General features: G+C 35.9%; 2 protein-coding genes across 6 annotated transcripts in view; both read right to left on the reverse strand.

The window, feature by feature from the left end:
• Nucleotides 1-8,580, reverse strand: part of LOC108359223 (RNA-directed DNA polymerase from mobile element jockey-like) — a 25,376-nt gene extending 16,796 nt beyond the window's left edge. For both annotated transcript variants that reach the window (XM_017610973.1, XM_017610974.1), the window contains exon 1: nt 8,569-8,580. The gene's annotated coding sequence lies outside the window, so the exon portion shown is untranslated. The remainder of the gene's footprint in view (nt 1-8,568) is intronic.
• Nucleotides 1-11,482, reverse strand: part of Kdm5 (Lysine demethylase 5) — a 122,458-nt gene that overhangs the window by 85,498 nt on the left and 25,478 nt on the right. The gene's annotated exons all lie outside the window — the stretch shown is intronic.

Here is an 11,482-nt window from a genome sequence, read left to right on the forward strand (position 1 = left end):
AAATACATAGTTTAGGAAGAGCCTGCCTGAAACTATACAAAAAAGCAAATAAGCAAATGGATGTATAGAATTGACAACAACAACCACGCTGTCGAGTTTAAATAGCGGCAAATCAGCTGCACTTGATAGTAGTTGGTTGAATAAGGAAGTTGCATTAGCAACAAGAGTTTACGGGATGTACATAGCTCAGTGGTTAACGCTTCTGACTTTGAACATCGAATTCGCAGGTTCGATCCCTGCTGAAGTCTAGAAAAAAGAAGTCTGATGAGGAGATGTGGTGATCTCCGAAATAGTGCTATAACTTCTACCGCTTAGACTTTGTTGCTTTTTCAATTTTTCCTAATAATAAACAATCGTGGTACAAAGCTCAATAAAAATATTAAAAATAAAATGTTAACAAGCCACAATAACATTGACAAACAGAATAAATATTACATGTAGATGTTGTCTTCCCAGATAGCGCATATTCAATTCTGCCTAAATGAAATTTTCAAGCAAGATGTATGTACACATATGTATTTTTTTAAACAAACTTTTTTGCTGAGAACTTATTTAAATTCCAAAAACCGAATGCCAACTTGAATTAAAGGAACCAACACNGAAATAGTCTTTTTACTCGTGATTTATTTAAATGAAACACGTGAAATTTAGTTGAAACATTTTAGCCGTTTTTAGCCGGTTTTATTTGCCAATTTAGCCGGTTCGTCCAAAAAGTTCTGGCAACACTGTTCGTGAGTACTCACATATACTTGTTCTCTCATTCCGATCACACATACAGATGCAATTCGCGCAAAATTTTCTGTTTCCCCCCGGGCATAATTACCTCACCTCATCTACCCAACGGTTTCCACGTTTGGGCATTTTGCCCGTATGTGCACATTATGCCCATCGCTACCTTAGACACACTACTCAAAACATCTGAAAGTCCGGTACATACACACATATAAATTCAAGGCCGTATTTATGAAAAGTTGCCTAACTTGGAAAATTTTTATGCGATGGCAATAAATGAGCTATCAGTTCATTTGAAAATAGATTTAATCTTATACTACATATTTTGAAATTGTGGAAATTAGTGATGGTCAAAACTTAAAAAATTAAGGAAAACGTTTTTTTTTTTAATTCGGCGATGAAAACTCCCAGCAATCCACGTCTGACAGGGGCGAACGCAGGTAGGGGTTTTAGGGGTTCAAACCCCTCCCGAAATGCCTGCGGAAAATTTTAGGAAATTTCTCTCTTTGTATTTAGTTAATTACGCAAACAAAAGCAATACTGTTTTTATTTCCGTAAAAGTTTGTACGAATTTTCAACTATTCGCAAAAATCTGCAAATAAAGAACAAACCGAGGTGAATGAGCACAAGCTTGGAAGCATAACCGGACTAAATATTGATGTTGATAGATAACTCATACGCCATGGCATTTTAACGATATACGTTTTCTGCCCCGCGCCCGCACTCACGGACACCATGTCTGAAGTATGTTGACTTATACTTGCAACAATGCACTTTCAACATAGGCTGGAATTACTTTAAGACCATAAGAATTGGCAGGCAAACTTGAATTCACCTATATATACAAATGTGAATGTCTGTTTGCTTATTACCTTATAACTTCTGAACCGCGGCACGGAATCGCACGAAACTTTGCACACTTATTTGCTTTTACCCCGGGAAGGTTATAGGTATAGAGAAAAATGGGCAGTGCTGGAAAAGAGGGCGTGGCACCTCCTATACTTACTAAAATTTTCATATTGTATATCTTTTGAAATATTTGTGATAGAGCATTGGAACTTGCTGTCGAGATAAATAAAATTAATTCCATACTCATGGGAAAAAATTGGCGGTATTGGAAAAGGGGGCGTGGCACCTCCCATGGGCGTGAATTATTTAATCAGCTCTACCTTCGGAACCGTAAGTTACATGAACTTGAAATTTGGTATACAAACATATCTATAGTAGATGCTTATCTTAAGGTATATGTAAATGAGTTTATAAAAGGAGGTGTGGCAGATAACATAGGCGTGGAATTTTTAGTCAGTCATAACTTCGGAACATAAGTCACATGAACTTGAAATGTGGTATGCAGGTATCTATGGTAGGTGCTTATAGTAAGGTATATACATATATAAATAAGACTGTGGAAGGGGGCGGTAAATCCCAAAGGCGTGGAATATTTTACCAGTTATAACTTCGAAACCATAAGTCACATAAACATAACATTTGGTATGCAGACATAAATGAGTTTGTAAAAGGGGCGTAGCACTTAACATAGGCTTGGAATTTTTTGCCATAACTTCGTAACCACAAGTCACATGACCCCTATAATTCCTTCTGGCGTGGGGTGAAACCCGCGGGTAAAAGCTAGTTTCCTATATACTTTAGTTAAAATTCTGTCCAAATTTCAAGTCATATGAAGTACGTTGTTCAACAGCCAGCCCTCCTGATATCAATTTATATGCATACTAGCTTTTACCGCGGGTTTCACCGCACGTCTTTATACAAATAAATATGAAAAACATTTTATGTAACGATGTTATATTTCATTTCTTCTCGAATTTTAATATAGCCGTGATAGCATAATAACGTAGAATAATTGTTTAGCGGGGGTGCTATGAAATCAAAAGCACTAATATGTTTATAATAAAATAGTTTTAATAAATTATATAATAGTTGAAATACCAAAGTTTTATTGTAATAACCAGGGAACGGATTTTATGGAAATTGCCTTTTTTTCTGCTAAAGAGATAGAGTATATTCGATTAAGAATGTCCACGATTTAGCTTTCCCTGATTCCATATATACACATTTGATGTTGCCTTTTTTTGCCTTTTTTAAGATATTTGCCTTTTTTGCCTTATTTAAGATATTTGCCTTTTTTTGCCTTTTCTACCTTTAAAAAAGTGATTATAGCATTTACAATTTTTTTTTTTAAGATTAAAAAATATGCCCATGCCAAATTGGTGTTGGAAAAATTCAAAGCCGTTTTCTCAGCTAAAGTAGGCTTGGAGACAATAAGGGGTGTAGATAAAATTGTAAAAGGCGAGGAAAACGCCCTTATTCCTGATAATATGAACGTTTTAAACGTTCCATATTTAAATTGGGCTCCACTTGTATCAACTTACGTCGAGCGCACATTAAGTACATTCAAGGCTTTTCTTCGCGAAAATCGAATGAAAATGCTGCCAAACCTTCAAAATGCATCTTGTGGTTCAATGTTACTACAACTATACAGATTAAAATTTTATGAGTTAGAAACTCGAAAGGATAAAATCGTCAAAGATTCAAAGAACAAATTTTTCATATAATGAAACTACTTTATAGTTTTTCTCTTTTTAATTGTAATATAAACATTTGTAAAATAAATGTATTTTTTGATTGTTCTTCGTATTTTCTGTCTTTTTTAGTGCCTTATTTTGCTTTTTTTGCAATACCTAGTGCCTTTTCCTGCCTTTTTCGCTATTTTGCTTTGCCTTTTTTGCAATACCTAGTGCCTTTTCCTGCCTTTTTCGCTATTTTATTTTGCCTTTTCCAGCGTATTTCGTTATTTTATTTTGCCTTTTTTATAGGTTTTTAGGTCCTAAAAATCCGTTCCCTGGTAATAACTAAATTTTAAATTTTTAATTTTTTTAATTATCATAAATTTTATTTTCGATAGAGTTGGTTTTATTTTAAGGCATCCTTTTTCATTGTCATTGCAAAAGCTAAGTGAACTGGAAACTGAAGTTTTTTAAATTCTAAAGGCATATCAGAAGGAATTGAAGGGGTCATGTGATTTGTGATTCCGAAGTTATGGCTGATAAGAACTTCCACACCCATGTTATGTGCTACGCCCCCTTTTACAATCTCATTTATATATACCTTACTATAAGCACCTACCGTAGATATGTTTGCATACCAAATTTCAAGTTCATGTGCCACGCTCTCTTTTATATATACCTTACAATAAACGCCTCCCGTAGACATGTCTTCGTACCAAATTGCAAATTCTTTCGACTTATGGTTTTATGAGTTTTAGCTGATTAAACATTTGCAGGTCAATTGGCGGTGCCACGCCCCCTTGCGAAATGTACGACATATTTTCAAATAAGACCATACCTATAACCTTCCCGGGGTAAAAACAAATAAGTCTGCCAAGTTTCGTGCGATTCCGTGTCGTGGCTTAAAAGGTATAAGGTAATAAACAAACAGACATTCACATTTATATATGTAGATAACAAGCTAAGCTCACAAAAAATTTCAATCGATCTGAAGAATGATGGGTTTTTTGGGCATGAGCTCTGCGTATAGATGCTCTGGTAACACCACTTTATATACATACATACTTTACATAATCCNTAAAAGGTATAAGGTAATAAACAAACAGACATTCACATTTATATATGTAGATAACAAGCTAAGCTCACAAAAAATTTCAATCGATCTGAAGAATGATGGGTTTTTTGGGCATGAGCTCTGCGTATAGATGCTCTGGTAACACCACTTTATATACATACATACTTTACATAATCCCTAAAAGTACTACATGTATACTATATGCACATTTTGGTTTGCGTTTTAAGGTTTTCGAAGCTTTCGAAAGGGGAGAAGTAATTGGAATTAATTTACATATCTATTTGGGAGAAAAAGTGTATTTTCAATGTCGCTGAATCACCAGAGCAAAAAGTGCTACGTACCGAATGCATTCTGTAAAAATAACGAACTATTTTAAACTGAAAACTTCTGCCCCTCCGGCTGCCGAATTTTCACAAAGAGCCGAAAATTCATCTGCCGAGTGTCAAGTACGGAAAAAATTAATACGCTCCGGCGCTGGGAAACTTGGTGCAGCTGATTCCAGAGTAAGAGTTCATTTCCACCACGCCTTAACTACAGTTAATGCCTATGGGAAAAGGAAATTAAAACAGGTCTTGGTGAAAGTGGGCAATAAGTTACCCGAGTCCCACAGTTCTCAGGACGTAATGATGAGATAGAGAAAATCTTATTGGAATTTTACTAGCATGTATGAATACTAACGTTTAGGCGTAGTTTGATTAAGGCCCAAAAATGGTCGCTTCCCTAAGTTTAAAAAATCAACAACATCATTGTTTTCAATATGCCGGTGATTTCACAACCCTCTGCGTCACGAAAATCAAGTTTTAAGTTCTCTGCGACCGAATTTATATATCCACGTCCTTGCAGGTTCCGCTTAATGATGCGTCAAATTTTGGTCACCGTTAACTAAGCGATAACGAGAATTATGAGCTCCTTGAATGTCCGTGGGCACCGGATGCTGCTTTTACATTTCCGCCTTCGGCTAAACGTAATTTGACATTTCAATTATCATGTGTTAAAATGTTTCGAAGGTAATTTTCTACATTTAAATTCAAATGCCATGCTAATATTTAAATTAATATAAGCGGTATTCATCTAAACCGATAGCTTTATNAAAGAGCCGAAAATTCATCTGCCGAGTGTCAAGTACGGAAAAAATTAATACGCTCCGGCGCTGGGAAACTTGGTGCAGCTGATTCCAGAGTAAGAGTTCATTTCCACCACGCCTTAACTACAGTTAATGCCTATGGGAAAAGGAAATTAAAACAGGTCTTGGTGAAAGTGGGCAATAAGTTACCCGAGTCCCACAGTTCTCAGGACGTAATGATGAGATAGAGAAAATCTTATTGGAATTTTACTAGCATGTATGAATACTAACGTTTAGGCGTAGTTTGATTAAGGCCAAAAAATGGTCGCTTCCCTAAGTTTAAAAAATCAACAACATCATTGTTTTCAATATGCCGGTGATTTCACAACCCTCTGCGTCACGAAAATCAAGTTTTAAGTTCTCTGCGACCGAATTTATATATCCACGTCCTTGCAGGTTCCGCTTAATGATGCGTCAAATTTTGGTCACCGTTAACTAAGCGATAACGAGAATTATGAGCTCCTTGAATGTCCGTGGGCACCGGATGCTGCTTTTACATTTCCGCCTTCGACTAAACGTAATTTGACATTTCAATTATCATGTGTTAAAATGTGTCAAAGGTAATTTTCTACATTTAAATTCAAATGCCATGCTAATATTTAAATTAATATTAGCGGTATTCATCTAAACCGATAGCTTTATCAAGCAGATATTCTTATAAATTTAAGAGCTCTGTTACATGAACGCCCCATACTCTCTTTTTGTATACACTTGCGACAGAGTTACATTGTCTTCAGGTTATCAAAATTATTCAGTGATATCGTTGTAGAAATTTATTTGAAATGTGTAAACGAGTTTCCATACAAATTTTGACAGTTGATTTCCAAAGTTTACACAATTATAATTTTATACGGTTTATAAGGTTTGATGAATACCCTTATTATGTTTCTTTACAGGCATTTTTCCAATGTACCTACGGCGCATAGTCCAACACCATTCCTAGACGCTGCAGATGTTTGCAATCAATCACTGTACCTAAAGGTATACCGATTCTTGCAGATAGGGCCAACAATTCCTGTGACACTTATCTCCAGTGAACGCTCCTTCTTAAGCTTGAATCATATTTACGAAGTAAAACTGGGGAACAAAGATTAGATGGTTAAGCTTTACTTAGCATCCACAGAAATATAGAAGTTGCGAATAAAGAAATACTGATTACAATATTTTCTTTTAAGTCGAAGCAGTAGAGAAATGATATTTCACATTTTTCATGCATACATATGTAATAACTCGAATTTATTGAAAAAAATATAGACATTTTGTACCACCGAAACGCATATTTGGTGCAACTGATTAAATGAAAAAAAAAATATAATAATTTTAAAACCCCTCCCCAAAAAAAATTCTGCGTTCGCCCCTGACGTCTGACAATAGATTATTATACATAATTTTAAAGGTCTATAAATCCTCTTCTCACAACATGTTCGATATTTAAACTTGAATGAAAAATAGTCATTCACAAATTGATAAATCTACGAAACTGTATTTTCTGACCTAAAATGACATGTCGCGACCTCTAAATGTAAAAAGTAATAAAGTTATAAGTAATAAAAAAGTAGTAAAGTAAATTAGGCGGTAAGGCATTGAAATTAAAAAAAAAATGTTAATTCGATAGGCACCCTAATGTATAAGTACAAAATTGCATACTTTTCATGCAAGGTTTTTTATTTTTTCCCGACATTTTTCTTTAAGTGAAGAAAACACAGATCAAAAACCAACATACCATCACAGCCTACCGCAGAAGCTTATTGCCTTCTTTGACAGATTGCGGTGAACCAATGAACTTTGTTTATGTAAATATGATAGACACTTTCTGTTTCAGAGACGGTTGCCTCTCTTTACTGAATTCGGAGAATTACCGAACTTCGTTTATTGCAGAAATTTTTTTTTAATTAGGCCTGGACAGCTCCGGTTGTAATGGATTAAAACCGGTTATAATGGACTAAAACATATATTTGAACTGGGACTTGACAACTGGGTACATAATAACATAGTTCCATCTTAAGCGAGTCTATTATAAATGAATTACACTGTACGAAGATATGAAAATGAGAATTCTTTAGGTTTATCACGGCTTTTATTAGTCAGGAACTATCTTCCACCGGTAATGGTTTTTTTCTCCTGAGAAGTATTTGTTATTAAAATATATTTCATAAATAGCTTAATATATCGTCGTTTAAAGAACAAAACGGGGTATCGTCATTCTGCAAAACCGCGTTAGACATTTGCTGGCAAAAATTGGATTTGCTCACACCAGCTCTTGGCTCAACCTTATCCATTCATATACTAGCCAGAAATGGAATTGCTTTACAAAAAAAAAAACCCTTTTGAAATATGAGTGTTTTTACTCTCTAGAAAATAATTTATGCAACCTTACATACGCGGTTTTGCATTTTGTTGATACGCGGTTTTGTACTTTAAACGACGATATGTATTTACCTTATCACAAAAACTTGTCCATTTTGTGCACTACCGCCTTAAGCTATAGATTTCGGAGCCGATTTACACCAATTCACTGATTCTAGCACTTAGCAAATTAGCCATGTTTTGAAACGTTATAGATATACTTATACGAGTCAATTAGAAAATGGAATGCAAAAATTAGAGCAAATTTCGCACTCACAACTGTCTAATTCACAATAGTCCATAAAATTAACAGAAAATTTGGGATGATTTTGTCCACATTGTAAAATGAGCAAAATTTTAAAATATGATAGATTTTAAGCTTACGGTGGTAGATGTGGTAGAAATGCAATTTAGCAAAAAAAAGGTAGATCTACCACAAAAGTGGTACAGTCCGCACACTGGCTAGAGCAGTGTTACCGCTACCGTTATTCGGATATGTGTCAATTCACGTCAAATGTCCCAAGTGCGCTGAGCGGTGCAAAACAAGCTACTTTTCGACTAGCTAGTAATCAGAAAAAAAAAGGGAATAAAAATTCGAAAAATATGATTTCTCTGGATTTTTGTAACGCATGATCAAAATCTATTTTTATATGAAAAAAATCCGCAACACCCTCCACAAAAAAAAGTTTACAAAATCAACGGTAAGTTTTAGCGACTTGAAACTTCCACTTTATCAGACTAAAATTTAAAAGGCTTCAAAACTGCACACCCGAAAATTTTCTAAATATTCTGATTAAAAATTAGAAATTTCGATGTAAATTTTTGAAAATTATTAAAAATAAATAAATAAAAATAAGTTGCAAACAATATCATTTTGAATTTCGGTGCTAATTAGTTGAACGCAGGTGTAGCTGTTTGTGCCCAGTACGGAAAGAAACTAGTTTAAATATCGATGTTCTACTAGTTTTTTAATCACGACAACTAATTGAAGATCTGATTTTCTTCCTTGGAACGAACTGTTTATTTTAACATGGCGATGTCCTAGGGAGCAGTCAATTATCCGACTCTGCATTTGATTTCAACTACTTTAAAATGCATTTGGCTTAAAGCACTTCGCTTTCGTTTTGCACGTCACAGATGCTTTTTCATATTTCCAAGACACAAAAACATTATTATCATTTTCACATGTTGTCTCTGGTGGGCTTCGACCAAAATCAAAGGTCTATGGACAAAATTTACGGTTACCTGGAGAGCTTGTTGTTGAATCTCAAAATGATTTTAGTAATACAGATTTTTTAACAAGATTAAGAAGTTATTTCAGAAATTCACGTTCAAATTTATCTCACCATAACAGTCCTGGTAAATGTTTTATGCCAAGTGAATTAAAAACACGTAAATATGTTCTAGTTCGAACTATTAAACTTAAATCGGGTTTAAATTGTCCTTATGAAGGACCTTTTGAAGTCATTGAGAAAAATTTGAAGTTTTTTAAAATTCTTAGAAATGGTGAATCAGAAAATGTAGCAATTGACCGAATCAAACCTGCGTATATAGATCAAAGCACAATACAAATACAAATACACATGCAGGACGGAAGAAACGAGTTACTTTTTCTTTACTTTGATTAATTTAAATACTTTAAAATAATTTGTGAGGGGAGTATTTGTGGGGATTTTTATTTGATGTTATGTATGGCTGACTTCCAAAACGTCAATTGCTTTGCATACGTACAAAGTATAACGTTCAATAACGCCGAACTACAAAATGTTGACGATGTAAACTTTTCCAAAACGCATCCGAAATTTTATCGAAACGCATCGCTAGCGCAATCAGCGCATCGGAAACAAAGTTGATGCTTCGTTTGTTATTGGCTACCATTGGTGTTTTAAAAATGGAAAATTCATAAAAATTGTTCATTGGTATATTGAGTATTTAAAATATGCAATGCAATAATGCAACTCTGCTTATACAAACAGTTTGAATACCGCAGTATAACAGTTTCCAAACATTGTATTGATACGTTTTGGAAGCCAGCCTATGTATATACTTTATACTTGGAATACTTGTTTAATTGTTAAATGATGTTCTTTGGAATATTGTTCTTTTCGGAAATGAAATGTTCTTCATTCTGTCTTTCACATTTAAAGCTAACGGTTTTTAATTCTTAATAAATAATTTAAATAAAACTACAAGTTTTTATCACTAAATTCCGTTAAATGGTTTCCAAGATACAGCACTTTAAAGAAAGGTATGTATGACGTTTTCTTAAAATTTAAGTCCCATGTAAATAGGCAACCTTACGTCATATCGGCAAAATATGCTGCACGTATATTCATGTCACCTAGACCTTCAATCTCTTCAACTTTCATCCAAATTCTGAGGGGTCGCGCACAGAGGTGGCAGCGGTGACATGAAATGACTCAAGGGTCGTTGTCAAAATCCCATCGTCTGTATCAACTTACGCCGTTTACAGACACCGATGGTCTGTTGAAGGTGAATGGTAGGATCGACGCTGCCTACTGTCTGCCTATCACTGCTCGACGTCCGGTGATTCTTCCTCAGGAGCATCATCTAACACGTCTTATTGTGAGGTACTATCACTGCCAGCTACATACATCATCAAAACGATCACTTAACAGTGAATGAGATGCGTCAGAAATTTTGGGTCGCTCACGCTCTAGACTTGCTCAAGTCAGTCAAAAAAGAATATCAAGTGTGCATGTATAGCAACGCCCAGCCATCCGTACCGCTTATGGGACAATTACCAGAAGACCACCTCACGCCATATGTTCGCCCTTTTTCCTACGCCGGAGTCGATTACCGCGGTCCATTTTTTTCGCAATTGGTCGAAGAAGAGAGAAGAATTGGGTCGCGTTGTTCACGTCTTACAACGCGAGCGATCCACCTGGAACTTCGTCAATCGTCGAGGAGTTCCAATAAGAATCCGGAGCGATAACGGCACAAATTTCGTGGGAGCACAGAAAATACTTAAAAATGAAACGCAACTATTCGACTTCAGCCGTATCGAAGGTGAAATGGCACGCCGTAACATTCAGTGGATTTTCAATTGCCCTGCAAATCCATCAGCAGTAGGCTGTTGGGAGCGCCTCATACAGTGCGTCAAGCGATTGCTACAGCGCGTCTTAAAATTTGAAGCACCGCGGCTGCAGGCATTTCAAAGCATACTCATAGAGGCAGAAAACATACTAAACAGTCGTCCACTGACAGAACTGGCCATAACATCACAAGATGAGGAGCCATTGACACCCAACCACTTCCTGTTGGGGTGCCTCAACTCTACGCAAACGCCTAGCCCAGTCGAGGAAAGAGTATGTATTCGCAAGCAATGGCGCATAGCCAAAAATCTGAAGGATAGGCTGTGGAAGAGGTGGACTATCGAGAACCTGCCCCAACTCCTGCGACGCTCAAAATGGAGGGATGAGGCAGAGCCGCTAAAGCCGGGACAACTGGCGATTGTATGCGATCCTACTCGACCAAGAAGCCAATGGGAACGAGGAAGGGTGACCTGCAAGTAAGCTAGCCGCTTTAACTGTAAGTGAATCCTCCAGAGAATTCACCGGGGAGTGGGATGTCGATTTACAACACTAGCCCAGCCTAATATTAATAAAGTTTACGGCAACCCTGTCATCATGTTTTTACTTCCTTTGTATTTTTGTATTT

The sequence above is a fragment of the Rhagoletis zephyria genome, unplaced genomic scaffold, assembly GCF_001687245.7.
Source record: "Rhagoletis zephyria isolate East Lansing unplaced genomic scaffold, Rhagoletis_zephyria_1.1 Rzeph_scaffold_00358, whole genome shotgun sequence".
NCBI lineage: Eukaryota > Metazoa > Arthropoda > Insecta > Diptera > Tephritidae > Rhagoletis > Rhagoletis zephyria.